At 40.3% G+C, this 17,740-nt stretch overlaps 1 long non-coding RNA gene across 1 annotated transcript in view; it reads left to right on the top strand.

The window, feature by feature from the left end:
* Positions 1–10,080: 10,080 nt before the first annotated feature.
* LOC308635240 overlaps positions 10,081–17,740 on the top strand; it is a 90,714-nt gene continuing 83,054 nt past the window's right edge. The window contains exon 1 of the long non-coding RNA XR_014019169.1: positions 10,081–10,229. This is a non-coding gene — a long non-coding RNA (uncharacterized lncRNA). The remainder of the gene's footprint in view (positions 10,230–17,740) is intronic.

The following is a 17,740-nucleotide window of genomic DNA, read 5'->3' on the forward strand; positions in this document are numbered from 1 at the left end:
AAGATTAATAATCCTAGGAGACATCGAGTCAATGGCCTTAACTTTGGTCACATGTTCAAGCATAGGCTGGAGAGGATAGGACACTCTGATAGAAAATTGCATTAGTACTGCTTCTAAGGAATAGACCAAAACATGCAATCCTGGAGGCAGGATACCAAACTTGCCACCTGGGGCTGTGGGTCCCCAGCATTGGAGAGGAACTGACTTAATTGTGTGGCTCTCTAAGAGAAGTTCTAGACTGAGGTCCTCAGCTCAGTTCTGGAATCTAGAAGTCAGGTGTAAACTTTAGCTAAAGCTAAAGAACAATATCTTCTCCATATAGCAAAATTTTTATTGCCCTTTGTGTATAGACTGCACATCCAATCTCAGGGGACATTTTCCATATGTCAGTGTTCTTTCTGAGATTAACCAGATCAAAAGGGTGGACCTGAGATTTCTCTTGGCAGAGAAGAGTTGATACAATTGGGTTGGCTTTAAAACTTTGCATTTCAATAAATTAGAATTTGTGGTAGTGATGGGCCCATCAATAGGAAAAGGGATGTTCAAAGGGGACCATGGTTCTTAGCAGTGTAACACAAGGATACCACAGTGGATAGGATTCCTTTTCCTTTCAGTGAAACATTGTTTTCTTTAGGAAGCTTACTCTGCTTTTGAATCCTTTGTGTCAGTTGAGTTTCTTTCTTGCCTTTAAAAAAAAAAAAACATTTATTTTGGAAAAATTTAAAAATAGAATAATATAGAAATCACCTCTCATTCATGAGGGATATGTTCTAAGACAGAATGGATGCCGGAAACCACAGATATTAGTATACTGATACTATATATACTATGTTTTTCTCTGTATACCCCTACCTGTTATACATTTTTATAAATTGGGCACAATGGAAGAGCAACAAAACTAATAATAAAATAAAAATAGAACAACAAAGTAAAAGAACTGTAAAAAATAAAATTTATTCAAAATTTATGACTTGTTTATTTTCTGGAAATTTCCATTTAATATTTTTAGACCATAGTTGACCACTGAAACTATGGTAAAACAAAACCATGAGGAGGGGGAACTATTGCATATCCCCCCAATTTTAATGAGTTATGTACTTTAGCCATCATTACTTCATCTATTACTATCCTCAAGATTATTTAGGGGAAAAATTCAAGCATCATTATTCTATCTGTAAATGTTTTAATGAATGTCACTAAAAGACACAGACTCATTTTAGGAAACAAAATCTCTAACATGGGATGGTGGCCTTTTGAAATACAATCATGCTTGGGTGCTGAGGGCCATTGCCAAATAGGAATGACTCATCGAAATTTCCTTGCCAGTGTACCCCATGTTAAATGGACTTGCCTTGGAATTTCGCTGTGACATTGCATGTGTGTTTGAGAAAGGTGACCCTGCTCAAGGACGAGGGTGGATCCAGGTTTAGGGTGTATCCTGCAGGTTTAAGACAATTTGGGTTTAGGGCGTTCCCAGTTTAAGACAATCTAGGTTTAAGGCAGTTCCAGGTTTAAGGTTATCGCTGTTGGGAATAGGGCGTATCCTGCTGCCTGAGTTCCCATTGAGTTCTCGTGGAATTGAGAAAGTATTTGGGACGTGAATTGTGCGGCAGAACGTGGATTTCCCCAGAACGTGTGTGTAGAGGCCGGTGTGAGTTCGGGAATAAAGAATTGCTGTTTGAATCTACAAAGCTGTGAGTGGCTCGTGATCTTGTGCCCAGCCAAGACTGCAACGCTTGGGAAGAATAATAATTCCCTAACTCATTGAAAAGGAAAGAAAATGTAAACCTAGGTTTTTTTTTTTTTTTTTTTTTTTTTGCTTGTTTGTTTTTTAAATTTCCTTCTTATTCATGTAGTTCAAATTTTTAAGTGGCACATAACATTTGTACATATTTACCTAGTTTTGTGCTTTCTTGGATATCATACTTTATTTAATCTCTCCCAGACTTAGTTCACTGTTCAAAAGGCAACAATAATGTTTCTCATATAACAAGGAGAGTAAACAAAGAAATGATGTCTGCTGAGCCCTAACTTGGTGTTTGGCACACAATAAACAATAGGCAGTAACTATAATAACAGTGAATTGCTTTTAGCTGATTTTCCTTTGAGTGAGGAAAACTCTTAATAGGTATAAAATCTATTAGGCAGAGGAAGGGGAACCCAAAACTAGCAAGCTAGATTAAGAGAGGGAAAATTAAGAAGGTATCTGAAAAGGAACTTTGTGCAGGTGCCCCCTGAGTTAAACTCACTCCATTTATGATCCTTTTTTACTGTTTGATCGCACCAGCATCTATTTTCTAGGGTGCATCCTCCTAGAGCATTTGCTAGTCAATAGGCAGAGAGTCTGTTGTGCTGTGATCTTTCTAGTCTTTTGAAAAAAAATTTTTTTCAAAGCTTGCTTCCTCCAAAGATCAAGATAAGTTTTCTCTCTCTCTCTCTCTCTCTCTCTCTCTCTCTCTCTCTCTCTCTCTCACACACACACACACACACATTTATTTTTAAAATTTTTTCTTTACATGGGAAAGTTTGTGAGCTTGCTTCTGTATGAGTCTGTACCTCAATTTCCAAATCAAGCAAGAAAATTGGTGGAATCCTAGTAATTTCAGCAAAATCATCTCTTTCTTTTTGCATGCCTGAGGAGCTGATCAGAACTTCAGTCTCCTCTGTCCTGCTTGTTAAAGATGATAAAACAGGAATGCAGAGAAAACAAATGCTATGCCTCAGTTATTTATGAGGAGAGACAGAACGAAATCTCCCAGCCTCTGAATTCACCGAGTTGGCTCAAAGATCTGTTTCCGCCTCTGTGCTTCCTTTGGCAGTAGGAGATACAGCACTATGCCAGCTGGGACACTTCCCATCTTCCTCCTCCACCTCCCTTTGGCATTTGGACAAAAATTCCTTGTATATACACAACCATCTAGCTCTGGTAGTGACTTACTGGCTGCATGTTTCTCCTGGAATTTAGTTTGCAGACCAGATAGCAATGGTATGCATATGGATTGTCCTTATTGATGGATTAATTGAACATTCCTTTAAGAAACAATGACACCTGTCTATGTGCCAGGCCTTAAGCTAGGTGCTTGTGTGAGATCACCTTAGTTTGCATGGTAATAGAAGTGGAAGGCAGTGGATATTTTTGTTTGTTTGTTTGATTGCTTGAATTGTCCAGGAGATTGTGTGGATTCAACAGTGCTGTGTTTAGACTATCAGGATGATTATATCTATGTCCACAATGGGCCTGATTACCATTTGCCTGTTGACTGCTTTTCAACTTGTAGATATCAAGATGTCTTTCTGGGATGGAAAAAGTAAACAAACAAGATGCCATTACTGTTGACCAAGAGTTCTTGCATGGGGGTGATTTTACATTAGATATTGGGTCTCTCAGATACAGCAGATGGTAAGATGTCATCATGGAACATCTGAATCTGTAAGTCAGGAAAGATGAATCATCCTGACCTTATCATTGAAGTTTTTTTTTTTTTTTTTTTTTTTTTTTTTTTTTAGCCTTTCTGAATTTAACTCTACAAAAATTTCCTTTTCATCAACTACAGATTTTGTCTTAATGAAAAGTTCCTGTAATTCTTTAATGACAACAATTCTCCCTGCATTATGAGAATCTTATAGTGAAGCTTTCATGTGAGAAAGGCTTCAACGTTGAAGTTCTTTGAAGAAGTATAATAGGGATTTCTAGTACAAGTGATATCCTGAGGATTAATCTTCCTTGTGACCTTGAAGTAAGGCAGGGCCATAAGACTGGTTCTGATCAATGAGATGAGTGAAAGCAGTATGGGTCATTTCTAGGCATTTAACTGTGTCATATTTTGCTGAGCTGGGTTTCAATGTCCATCTTCAACTTTATTATGTAGTTTCCAATTTTATTTTCCAAAATGGTTGCAGTAATCTATCCTTTGACCAAAATGATATGACAAAGCCCAATGATATAGAAATATCATTGCCAAATTTATAAGTCTCAAATATTTGCAATTTGTTATAAAATGACCTTTTGGAGGATATAATTTTGCATTTCCATGATATCTAGTGAAATTGGCAATCCTTTTGTATGTTTATTGGCTACTTTGGGTGAATTCACGCATGATCCCTACAGAAAGAAATATTTGCTGCTCTAAATATTGTTTCTGTATCTTGATAAACATCTAGATTCAGAGCCCTGATTTCACAAAAATGATGTCAGAAACCATGCATCCTTCAGCTAGCTCCCTTGCAATTAGGGTGCAGCACATGACTGAGAGTGGTCCAATCAGACGGGTCCATGTAAGATTTGATTGGTAAGTGAGCAATATGAGTGACATCCTTTGGATGAGTGGCAGTAGTTGTAGTAGATCCGTCTCACATACTGAACCTTGGATCACAGCGTATATCTACTCATCACTCATATCAGAATCTGAAGTGAGAATTCATGGTAGAGCAGCCTTCCATGTGGTCATTCAAGGGCTTAGGATACTTTTGTTTTGTTTTTAATATCCTGGGTTCTGCTCTCCTGTAGGTCCTCAGAGTCCTCTTCATTTAGACAATGAAATCCAAGAAAGGACCACTCATAGGAGACTTTCATGGGCTCTTCCCAGAAGTGGCACTTCTTTTCTACCTACCTTCTTTGGGCTGGAACTCAGATGCACATTTCACCCAATTATAAAGGAGGCTGGGAAGTATAATCCAGTCATGGCTTTTGGTGAATGTGTAGTTGATTCTAATCCATGGTGAAGTTGATTTTCTGACAAGCTTGGTGACAGAGGTCTGGTTCTTTTGAGAAAACTTTTCAGTGTTCAGTCTCAAGGAGTATAGGAACTGAGCAGTGTGGGAAAAGGGAATTTACCACAAGCCCCACAATGTAGTTAGGTAGTGTTCTGCACATGCAGCTACAGTGACTGACTTTCTAGCCTTTCTAACAATAGTGTGAGCTGCATAATATTTTTGAGCAAGTTTGTCTTCTACTTAGAATAGGCTAAGTAGATTTCATGAGTTGTAGATGGGAATCTTGCATATTTTCATTTCTTTGTCTCTTTTTTCTTTTGGTCCTTTGTATCCTTGAAGTTGAGCCTTGAAGGGAATAACTGTAGTGAAATAAGTAATGATGCTTACTTCTTTCTGCATAATAATCTGTGTGTTCTGTTTGTACTGATAACAAACGTAGGGCTCATATGTGTACAAAAGCATTCTTCAGTGAAACCTTTCTGCTAGTTTCAGGCCCAAAGATATCTTTCTAAATTAAATCAGAACAAGGTAAATGTTGATGATTCTTATGCGATTGAGGCAGGATAGGCTAATCTAATCTTTGAAAGAAGTTTATTTAAAATCCTGTTGCTACCAGTAATAAGGAAATGGTGTTGATAATGCACACTTCATTTGAGGAGGGGTGTGACTGCCTGTCCTTCCCTCCCCATCAGGAGGCCTTCAGCCTGGGAATGGGGTTGTGGAAATAGCAGGAAACTCAGGAGTCTCTTGGACATCGACAGGGTAAAGGATCAGACTGACTAAGAGATCATGATAGACCCTTTGTAGATTCCAGGGTTTAAGGAGAGGCAGAAGATACAAGTTTTAGAGTGGAGAATAAATCTTATTATTGAGGCTCTTCAAAATCAGTACTCCACTGTCTGGTTCATATTGGATTTATAGCATATCTGAGGATAATTAACTTAATAAGGACATCATCCCACTCTTTGGCTTAGAAAATTCATTTAAACTTGTTGGGTGTTGTCGAATTTCATCATACATAAAAAATAAAGAGTATCTTCCAGTCACCACTTCTGGGATTTGATAACACTGGCAGATTTTCACCGTTTCTCATTATTCTTGGCTGCTTTCAATATTTTCCACCAGATGGCTCCAGTCTCTATGTGCAAACCCAAGTCTTCAGCTTCCTTTGGAGACACACTTGCTTTTGTGGGTTCCTCCCCTCTACACATTCAATTTCTACCATTCTCGTCTTTTAAAAAGCCTGTTCATATGTTTGAAAGCATTCTCCTCCTTTCTTCCTCAGCACATTACTCTCACTTAAACCATAGAAGAAACTCAAATAGTAAAATATCTTGTATTTGGTGATATTAAGGTATTCTCTACCAAAATCCTTATGGTGATCTGTGATCAGATCTAGTGGCCCATTGGTGCAGAAGTATGTACTCTGTGCAAGAGGAGTTTCCCTAAATAAAGGAGGTATTTATTATGGTCCCCATAGGTAATTCCTACAAAGGTCCATGAACTGGGATCCTGAGCTTTCTGTTTTGGTGGATTTTTACTCTACATTACCTAGTGAAATGACTGAATTCTGGGGGACTTCTCTGTAAGTAATCAGGAAGGCAAAAGGGAGTCATCTACTTATCCACATCTTTCTTTTTATTCTATTCTTTTCATTGCTTATTTGCTTGTTGGAGAGCAAACAGAAGTTAAAGGAATCTTAATCCAAATCTGAATCTTCAGTTTGAAAATAATTGGATTCAGATCAACTTTGTGATATGGTCCAGTTCAATCATTAGTCGACTATACACTCAAAACAACCTTGAGTAATCAAGGGAGGCTGAGGCAGGCAGATGTCAAGACAAGGCCAGACTGGACACTTAACAAGACTCTGTTTCAAACTTTAAAAATAGAGGACTGGAGATATAGCTCAGTAAGAGAGTGCCTCTGGGTTCAAACCCCAGTACTACATAACAAAAACAAAAGCATATCAGATATTAGAGATTTGTGTGTATGTGTGTGTGTGTAATACATGATTGAAAAATTACTTTGCGTGTTCTTTTGCATTGCAATAGACTCAGCTTCAAAGAATCACGGACACTCCTATTTCCCATCACTGAGGCAGACTGTTTGTGATGATCTGGATGCAGCCAGGGCGAGGTTTATTGCTAAAGATCATGTGATAGTAAAAGAAAAGAGAGAAAGAAAAGAGAGGGACTTAGCATGTTAAGTCACTCATTTAATAGGTCCTTGTCACCAGCTTATGCCCAGCGCTTTTCTAGGCATTAGGTATGTACCAGCAAATAGGATTGGTAAGGATCCTGTTCTCATAGAATTTACATCTGAGCTGTGAAAAAAACACAATAGGCTTGTGAGCCACAGAGTGCTAGGAGGTGCTATTTAGGCTGAGGGCTGACAGGGTTAAGGAAGTAGTGGCTTGGTTCCCTAGAACTAGCCAGGAGGACTGTGAGTTTTATAAATAGTGGAGAGCTGAGCTCACCTGAATCCAGCATCTCAGAGATGAGAAGACATGCAAAGTCAATATCTGCTGGGATGAATACTGGTTATTAAGGGGCTCTGCCTCATGGCTGAACTTGGTATGAGGGGAACTCGACTGCTTGCCTTAGAAAAACTGTAGCACATGCCCTAAAGTAGGAGCAAGGCAGTGAACTTCATCTTGGGATCTTGAACAGGTCTCCCACCATTTTTTAAAAAATATTTTTATTAGTTGTTGATGGACCTTTATTTTTTTTCTTTTTTTATTGGTTGTTCAAAACATTACAAAGCTCTTGACGTATCATATTTCATACATTAGATTCAAGTGGGTTATGAACTCCCATTTTTACCCCAAATACAGATTGCAGAATCACATGGGTTACACATCCACATTTTTACATAATGCCCTATTAGTAACTGTTGTATTCTGCTACCTTTCCTATTCTCTACTATCCTCCCTCCCCTCCCCTCCCATCTTCTCTCTCTACCCCATCTACTGTAATTCATTTCTCTCCTTGTTTATTTTCCCATTCCCCTCACAACCTCTTATATGTAATTTTGTATAACAATGAGGGTCTCCCTCCATTTCCATGCAATTTGCCTTTTCTCTCCTTTTCCCTCCCACCTCATGTCTCTGTTTAATGTTAATCTTTTCTTCCTGCTCTTCCTCCCTGCTCTGTTCTTAGTTGTTCTCATTATATCAAAGAAGACATTTGGTATTTGTTTTTTAGGGATTGGCTAGCTTCACTAAGCATAATCTGCTCTAGTGCCATCCATTTCCCTGCAAATTCCATGATTTTTGTCATTTTTTAGTGCGGCGTAATACTCCATGGTGTATAAATGCCACATTTTTTTTTATCCATTCATCTATTGAAGGGCATCTGGGTTGGTTCCACAGTCTAGCAATTGTGAATTGTGCTGCTATGAACATCGATGTGGCAGTATCCCTGTAGTACGCTCTTTTAAGGTCTTCAGGGACTAGTCCGAGAAGGGCAGTAGCAGGGTCAAATGGTGGTTCCATTCCCATCTTTCCCAGGAATCTCCAAACTGCTTTCCAAATTGGCCGCACCAGTTTGCAGTCCCACCAGCAATGTACAAGAGTACCCTTTTCCCCGCATCCTCGCCAGCACTTGTTGTTGTTTGACTTCATAGTGGCTGCCAATCTTACTGGGGTGAGATGGTATCTTAGGGTGGTTTTGATTTGCATTTCCCTGACTGCTAGAGATGGTGAGCATTTTTTCATGTACTTGTTGATTGATTGTATGTCTTCCTCTGTGAAGTGTCTGTTCAGGTCCTTGGCTCATTTGTTGATTGGGTTATTTGTTTTCTCATTGTCTAATTTTTTGAGTTCTTTGTATACTCTGGATATTAGGGCTCTATCTGAGGTGTGAGGAGTAAAAATTTGTTCCCAGGATGTAGGCTCCCTATTTACCTCTCTTATTGTTTCTCTTGCTGAGAAAAAACTTTTTAGTTTAATTAAGTCCCATTTGTTGATTCTTGTTATTTACTCTTGTGCTATGGGTGTCCTATTAAGGAATTTGGAGCCCGACCCCACAATATGTAGATCGGAGCCAACTTTTTCTTCTATCAGATGGAGAGTCTCTGGTTTGATATCAAGCTCCTTGATCCACTTTGAGTTAACTTTTGTGCATGGCGAGAGAAAGGGATTCAGTTTCATTTTGTTGCATATGGATTTCCAGTTTTCCCAACACCATTTGTTGAAGATGCTATCCTTCCTCCATTGCATGATTTTAGCTCCTTTATCAAATATAAGATAGTTGTAGCTTTGTGGATTAGTCTCTGTGTCCTCTATTCTGTACCATTGGTCCACCCGCCTGTTTTGGTAAAAAAAAAAAAAAAAAAAAAAAAAAAAATTGAATCACAAAAGCCCATGGTTCTTGTGTTTATGGGAAAGGAAAACACCCCCACCCCCTGCCCACACACACACACAGAATATGACAGACACTGGACTTTCCACCACCTTTGAAAAGGAGCATCCCATTAGATTTAATTAGTCTAAGGCCTGTTCAGGGTGGGACGAGTGAGTGCTTAGTTATGGAGACCTGTTTCTCAGAGGAGCCAGGAATCCTCCTTTGCCATCACTTGATGATGACAGTTTTCCCTCAAAGGGCCTCTGCCTTGGCTTTATGGCTCCGTGTCTGGGCTGGAGCAGCAATGAGGTGAGGATAGGTGGAGGCTTCTGAGACTCGGACAAAGCAGGCCCTAGTCCTTTGCAGGACAGATGACAGATCCTGGGATGGTTATGCAGAAGGGCCGGATGGAGCACCAGGAAGCCAGCTCCTGTGAGGTGCTGGCTCCGGAAGGGCCAGAAGGTGCCAAGAAACCTGCAAGGAAAACGCTGTTGCCTCTGCTGTGAGCGCCGGGTGCGTCTGCCAGCATCGATGCTTGCCACCTGTTTCTGTGTGCTCCACTGATTGGGGCCGGGGGTGGGGCCCGAGGAAGCGAATGCAAATGCGGGTTTATGAGGTGGCCCTGTTGCCAGGAGCCTGTTCACTGAGCTGTGTCCTCCTTCTATCTCTAAAACATCCTGGCTTCAAGGAAAGGTGCTGAATCAAAATAGTAGAATGGGTGCCGGTCCCTTGACTGTGCGCCACTTTACTGAGTGGGCAGGTGTTGTTATCTGTTGGAGCCAGTTGCTAAGGTTTGAACCCAAACCAGGAAAATGGTGGGAGTGGAGAAGGGCAGAATGGAGAGGGAGAACAGCTGCAGGGTGGGGGGAGTGAGTCAGCCGGAAAGAGCCTCCTCCCTCCTGGCCTGCCCACGCCTTTGGCACTGGAACCCAGAGGCCAGCTCCGCTTCCAGTGCTGCCCCTGCCTGCACTTGACTGCCCAGTTCTACCCCAGCCATCACTGGGCTGCCAAGAAGCTCTTCTGTGTGCTCAGGCAAATGGCTTTGTTAGACCTTTAGATGTGACTGAGGTTTGGCTGCAGGGGGCGCGAGGGCTCTTCCTGGCTTCCAGGACAGGTCGCATTACCTCTGTGTTGGTGGATCTCTGGGTTTATTCCCCATAGAATGAAGAGGTTAGTAAAATGTGAATCTCTTCCATCTTTAAAGAGTTCCCAGCTCTTTCCTAGCAGATAGGATGGGTGAGGGGTCATCAGGCTTTGCCAAGGTTTAGGGATAGACAGCAGGTTTAACCTGGGAATAAGTGTTTCTGGCTCTGCAGGGTAAGCCAGATTGATTAAGATGGCAAGAAACAAAAATACCTTCTAATCATCTCTTCTGTCAACTGCAAAGTTCATATGTCTCCCTGAATTAGTTCGTTATTTCTTTTTTCAGATGTTTTTCAATTATAAAAAAAATAATTTGGGTAACTCAAAACATTTAGTTTAAGAATAATACCTGGTATGGTAATGAAACTGGCTAAAATAGAAAACAATTTTAAATAGTTTTAGTTGTTATTTGTTTGTTGCAGTGAAAACCTTAAGAAACCCATGATATATATTGAGCTGTCTTTGCACTAAACCTTTGGCTGCCTAGCATCAGAACCACCTGAAGTTTTTCCTAAAAAGGTCACAATCCTACCTCACGCCTACTATATAAAAATAAATGGAAGCAAGGCTGTGGAATCTGCGTTTTTAATAGTTTTTCAGGGGCTCTACCACTTGCTAAAGAAACCCTAATGGACAGCCTGTGCCTCTTAATTCCACACTCTTGTATACCATTATGCTATTTATTTCTTCACTGTTTTGTGTGTGCCATTGTCTTTACTCTCTAATTTGATGGTAGGCTTTTAGAAGGTAACATACCACCACTTATTTTTGTGTTGTGTGCATTACATATTTGTGCTATTCAATTCAGGTGTAAATAAGAGTCTGTGAATCTGTAAGCCCAATGTTCCACAAAGATCCGAGATTTGGGGTGTAGCTGCTGATCCTAGGCAGTAGGCTGTGGCAAGAGGAGGGAGCAGTCAGGCCAGAATGCTCTAGATTTATTTGCATATTCCACCCCCTTTCCTGGGAAGCGTCTGGTATATCGGATTCTTCCTCTCCCTGGAAGTTTGGGTCACAGGTGTTTTGGCACTAGCTAAAGTGTATATAAGGATGAGGCTCCAGGAGTAGTGGAGGAGGGGGGCTGGAAGTGGTGAATCCAGGTCACTGTAGTTACTAGCATGGTCTTGGCTCTCACAGTGAGGGCCATCTGGTTGAGGGTTAGCCAGAGATCCCTCTGTGGTCCCAAGATGATGGAGGCAGGAAAAGGCTAAAGCCCCCAGGACCTTCAACTCAGGGGCAAATTAGCCAAATGGCTGCTGGATATTCTGGTTCTTGCTTCAAGAATACATTATTACAAGGTGATGTCTCCCCTCTGCTCATGGCAGAGGAAATACTAAAGGTTGTGTTCACTTCTTGGTGAGGGAAAACCCCCATTTGGACAGGGTAAGAAAAAAGTCTGGGGGCAGTAATGGAAGGGATAGGGTGGCAGGCATGGGGTGGCATGGTGGTCATGGCAGTGGCAAGGAGGAACCAGGTGGGAGTGGGAGTCTCTGAGCAATGGTTGGTGGTGTACTGTGGGAGATTAGAGCTGCCTCTGGAACATAGGTGGCTCTTGGGTTGCTCAGCACCAGTTGCAGACCCAGAGAAGGGGTGAGAGGAAACCATATGGGGAGCTCTGAGATGGTGATTGGCTGTGACTGTGGCCCTATGATAGGAAAACAGACCTTGTCAGGAAAAGAGGGCAAAGATTGGAGTCCTTTCAGTCACAGAAAGCCAGTCCTCCATTTCTTATTTGCACTGTATTTATTTATTTATTTTTTTTGTGTGTGTGTATGTTGCTAGGATTAAACCCAGGACCTGTGTAAACTCTACCACTGAGCTAACACCTCCAGCCCTCAGTCCTCCATTTCTTCCATGGCTATGCTCACCTGTAAAAGGCATTGGAGTCTCTAACAACTTTTGTAGGACCATTTTATTTAAGTATCTTGTGACTTCTTTCAGCAAGAATTCATGTGGTCCAGCATAAGCTGAGGAAGAGCAGGCCCTACAGTGCGAGCATGTGAGCTGCTCGTGAAGCATTGTTCAAAGGCCTTGCCATTTAAGGTCCAAGGAGAGGGAAGGCATAGGACTCCTGAATTATCCCTTCACCTCCAAAGTTTTCTTAAACCTCTAGCTCATCTTGTAGATTAGTTAAAATCATGAAAATGTATGAGATTGTTCATATGATACAGTTAATAGTAGAAACAAGAAGAGCTGTGTGGGTGCTATAAGTTGTTGGAGCTGACAGGAGTATTCTTTCACGGAAGAGTCAAGCTGGATTTGCTATTTGGTTTTCAGACATACATCTTTTGTTGGTTTGCTTCAAAGATGAAGCCTGGCATTAGAGGCCTCTGGGGACAGCTGCTGAGAATGCCTGGGGTGGAGCTTAAAATTGACTGGGTGTCACAACCCAAGATACTCAGAAAGGTTTTATGGTGGAGCAGACATGTAAATGATGTTTGCTTTTGGCAAATGCTTCCATCCCTTCTTTGCTGTGATCCATTTCCTGGAAGCCTAAGACCTGTCTTTTCAGGTCCCAGCATCTTTTGCTGTCCTCTGGTGGCTTACTCTTTCCCTACCCTTCTCTGTGCTGTGGTGGCTAGGATACCCATTCCGTCTCAAAGGTCAGTTCTACTTTCATCATTAAAATGAAAATATTCATTAGATGGACTGTTCTAATATCCCACTGGCACTGATGTTTCCAGAGTCAATAACTATGCTGCTCTACATTTATTTATTCCATGTTCTCTCTTCTTGGCTCCATCCTTGTCAGGAGGAAGAAGACACTGATTGTTAATTTTCTCCCATTATTTGTTCTCCTCTTCTGCTATGGCAGTAGGACTCCCACTTTTGGCTTAGCACATGAACACCTATAATAAACACTGCATTTAATATCTGCCTTCATAGCTGGGTATGGCCTTGTCACTGAATTCCAGTCCAAGAAATTAGGTGGAATTATTGGGTAGCAGATTTTGAGAACCTTTCTTCATCTTGCTGCCTGAAAGGCAGATGCTGCCATCTTGGACCATGAGGTCAGGAATCCACTTGGTGAAGAAATAAGGTGGAAGGAGCCTGGATTTCTATCACTGGGGTGCAATGTATGGAACTTGGTAACTCACCTGGGTTTATAGAAGTTGCTATTAATTTTTTGGACCTTTTTTAAACTTTGTTTGTTGATCACTCCAAACTAACTCTTAACAAATAGAGTACAACTTAACAGCAGACTGTGTAGATTGCTTCTAACCCAGGCTAATATATTTAGGACCTTGGGAGAATCATCTTTTGCCATCTTAGTCTTTATTTTTTTGATACTGGGGATTGAACTCAGGGGCATTTTACCATTGAGCCACATCCCCAACCCTATTTTGTATTTTATTTAGAGACAGAGTTGCTTAATGCCTTGCTTTTGCTGAGATTTGTGAGTTTTCTATCTTAGCCTCCTGAGCTGCTGGGATTACAGGCATGTGCCACCATGCTCAGCCTTTTCTCAGTCTTTCTTCTCTGTGATGTTGCCATGTGAAGCACAGAGAAGGTGTAACTACATGATTTATTCTCTGATTGATCAGTGGGTGAAGCAATAGATCTAGAGCTCCAGAAGGCCAACCCATCCCTTTAGTATACAAATCAGATTCTTCATTTTCAGTCATCCCTCAAAACAAAAATTCCCCCAACTCCTCTCTGAACCATCACCCTGTAATAGAAAGCTAATTAGTTTGTGCAGAGCCCAAACTTATATTACAATTTCTTCTTTGGAATGTGTTTTTTTGTTACCACAATGTCATTGCCAAAGGTGGGTGGGCTGCCAGGTGAATATGCAAATCATTCTACAACTGTTTCTTCTCTTCCTATTTTTTTTCTTTTTTGTGGTGGGTTTAGAGATTGAACTCAGGGCCTTGCGCATACTAGGCAAGACCGCTACCTCACAGTTCTGCTTCTTACCCTTTCCTTACCCATTGTCTCATATAAAATCTAATTGCTCCATTTTGGTTTTCTAAAATTTATTAATTTAGTCCAATTTATTTCTGCTTGCTATCTTGCTTTTTTCCCCCTCTTTCTTTCTATAAAAAAGAGGGGCTGGAGGATCACTGCAATTGCTTTCCACTTCCCAGCATTAAGACACCAGTGAGCTTTTTTTTTTTTTTAAATTTTTTTTTATTGGTTGTTCACAACATTACAAAGCTCTTGACATATCATATTTCATACATTAGATTGAAGTGGGTTATGAACCCCCAATTTTACCACAAATGCAGATTGCAGAATCACGTCGGTTACACATCCACAATTTTACTTAATGCCCTATTAGTAATTGTTGTATTCTGCTACCTTTCCTATCCCCTACTATCCCCCCTCCCCTCCCCTCCCATCTTCTCTCTCTACCCCATCTACTGTAATTCATTTCTCTCCTTGTTTATTTTCTCATTCCCCTCACAACCTCTTATATGTAATTTTGTATAGCAATGAGGGTCTCCCTTCATTTCCATGCAATTTCCCTTTTCCCTCCCTTTCCCTCCCATCTCATGTCTCTGTTTAATGTTAATCTTTTCTTCCTGCTCTTCCTCCCTGCTCTGTTCATAGTTGCTCTCATTATATCAAAGAAGACATTTGGTTTTTGTTTTTTAGGGATTGGCTAGCTTCACTAAGCATAATCTGCCCCAGTGCCATCCATTTCCCTGCAAATTCTATGATTTTGTCATTTTTTATTGCTGCATAGTAGTCCATTGTGTATAGGTGCCACATTTTTTTTATCCATTCATCTATTGAAGGGCATCTGGGTTGGTTCCACAGTCTAGCTATTGTGAATTGTGCTACTATGAACATCGATGTGGCAGTATCCCTGTAGCATGCTCTTTTAAGGTCTTCAGGGAATAGTCCAAGAAGGGCAATAGCAGGGTCAAATGGTGGTTCCATTCCCAGCTTTCCCAGGAATCTCCAAACTGCTTTCCAAATTGGCCGCACCAATTTGCAGTCCCACCAGCAATGTACAAGTGTACCCTTTTCTCCACATCCTCGCCAGTACTTGTTGTTGTTTGACTTCATAGTGGCTGCCAATCTTACTGGAGTGAGATGGTATCTTAGGGTGGTTTTGATTTGCATTTCTCTGACTGCTAGAGATGGTGAGCATTTTTTCATGTACTTGTTGATTGAGTGTATATCCTCCTCTGAGAAGTGTCTGTTCAGGTCCTTGGCCCATTTGTTGATTGGGTTATTTGTTATCTTATTGTCTAATTTTTTGAGTTGTTTGTATTCTCTGGATATTAGGGCTCTATCTGAAGTGTGGGGAGTAAAAATTTGTTCCCAGGGTGTAGGCTCCCTATTTACCTCTCTTATTGTTTCTCTTGCTGAGAAAAAACTTTTTAGTTTAAGTAAGTCCCATTTGTTGATTCTTGTTATTAAATCTTGTGACACCAGTGAGCTTTCAGTGGGATAATTTAAGGGCAATAAAATCAATTTCAAAAAGATCCAGGTTCTTGCATAAGACCTGAGTGTGCCCAGAAACAGCCCTGTCAGTAAATCTTTTCTTCTACAGGAAGGAGGACCAGGAGAGGAAGCAGAACTGGAAGACATGAGGGTCACCTTAGAAATTTGAACACTGGTTCTAAAATTCAATAGTGAAATGTATTCCAGTAAAAGAAAACAAAGCTTTATTTTCTCCTAAGTATAACCCATGTCAGATTTTATACCATGAACTTAAAGGGAACCCCTAGTTCAGAAACTCAACCCACTTTGTGTGTTACTTGCATCCGCCATGGCCATAGGTTTTGTGTTTTTTTTTCCCCTGTCAAGTGGAATGCATTTTCTTATGCTGAACTACTCCTATTTCCCCAGGGCTTTATTTCTTTTGTGGTATGTTTATTATTATGAAGGTTTTTCATTTATGTTGTAAATATTCTCCATTTGTCCTTATCTTTCAACTGTTAAATTGATTTGCATACAAATGTTAACCAGGAAACCTGGTTTTTATGAGAACATTAGTATTATTTTTCAAGATTTATATATTTGTCCCCAACCATAGTCTGGCTCACTGCAAGGACATAAACATATTTCTTTGTTCTGCCTTTGAATGGTTTGGCTGTTTCTGAACATTCTCTGGGCTGGATCTCTATCCTTATATCATGTAGTGGGCGATATTGGATAGTTGTCTCATTGATTTTAGATTATATGAGTATGCACATGACATGATTTCAAATCTGTCCTATGACTAGTCCAGTGGCTTAAACCAAACCTTCAGCACTGGTGACTTCCAGCTTTCTTAACCTCCAAGTTTAGTTATCATACAAAATTTGGATCCACAGGAACTTTACAGAAAAATAAGAACAAACATTAACAGTTTCATCAATATGAAGGACTTTAAATTTACTTCAGCTCTATATGGTTAAATTGTTAGGAGATATGAATATAGAGTTTTTTATTCTGGTATTTTTCGTAAGATACCTTTTTCCTATTTGTATCACCATTACACTCATTTTGATGTTCACGTAACTAATCTAACATTCATGTAATTTATAATAACATGGCAGGCTGTGATGTTTCTAGCAATTCTTTTTATATTGTGTATTTATTGTACCTTGTTTCCAATTGAGAGAATTCTTGGCCTTGGTAATGAAAGCCTTGAAATGATCATGCGGCCTCAAGTCACAAGCTGAGAGTTACTCCGTGGCTTATCCCTGACTGCACAAAGATTTTTAGACCTGAAAACTTGATTCCCAGTTTGATATATGCTTACAAGCAGTCATAATCAGTTTAAAAACAAAGCAAAACAACAACAATAAAAGTACAGAAATAGGCTGAGGTTGTAGCTCAGTGGTAGGCACTTGCCTCGCATGCATGAGGCACTGGGTTTGATCCTCAGCACCACATAAAAAGAAATAAATACAATAAAGATATTATTTCGCCTACAACCAAAAAAAAAAAAAAAGTACAAAAACTATTAATCGTCCCCTACTTTAACAAGTGTTTTCTCTATTTTGCCTTCTAACCTGGTGTTTGTATGTATCCTTACAATATGCATATCTTGAAATTTGTGATTATATTGTACATGCAATTTGTAATCTGCTCTTCTCACTTCATATCAAACCACACATACAAGCTTTAAAAATTATTGTTTTAAGTGGGTGAGTGTTTTAGTCAGCTTTTTCATTGTTGTGACCAAAAGGTCTGACAAGAACGATAGAGGAAGAAAAGTACATTAGGCTCACAGTTTCAGAAATTTCGGTCCATGGATAGCTGACTCCATTGCCCTGGGCCACGGTGAAGCAAAACATCATGGCAGAATCGTATGGCAGAAGAAAGCAGCTCAGGGACATGGCAATCAGGAAGCAGAGATAGCTGTGCTCAGTAGGGACAAAATATAAACCCAAAGGCATGCCCCCAGTGACCTACCTCCTCCAGCCACACCCCACTTGCCTACAACTACCACCCAGTTAATCCATATCATTGGGTTGAGTCATTGGTTAGGTTCCACCTTTCACCACCTAATCATTTTGCCTCTGAACATTCTTGCATTGTTTCACAAGTGAGCTTTTGGGGGAACACCTTATATCTAAACTATAACAGTGGGT

Source organism: Spermophilus citellus (assembly GCF_964194105.1).
Source record: "Spermophilus citellus genome assembly, chromosome: 16".
NCBI lineage: Eukaryota > Metazoa > Chordata > Mammalia > Rodentia > Sciuridae > Spermophilus > Spermophilus citellus.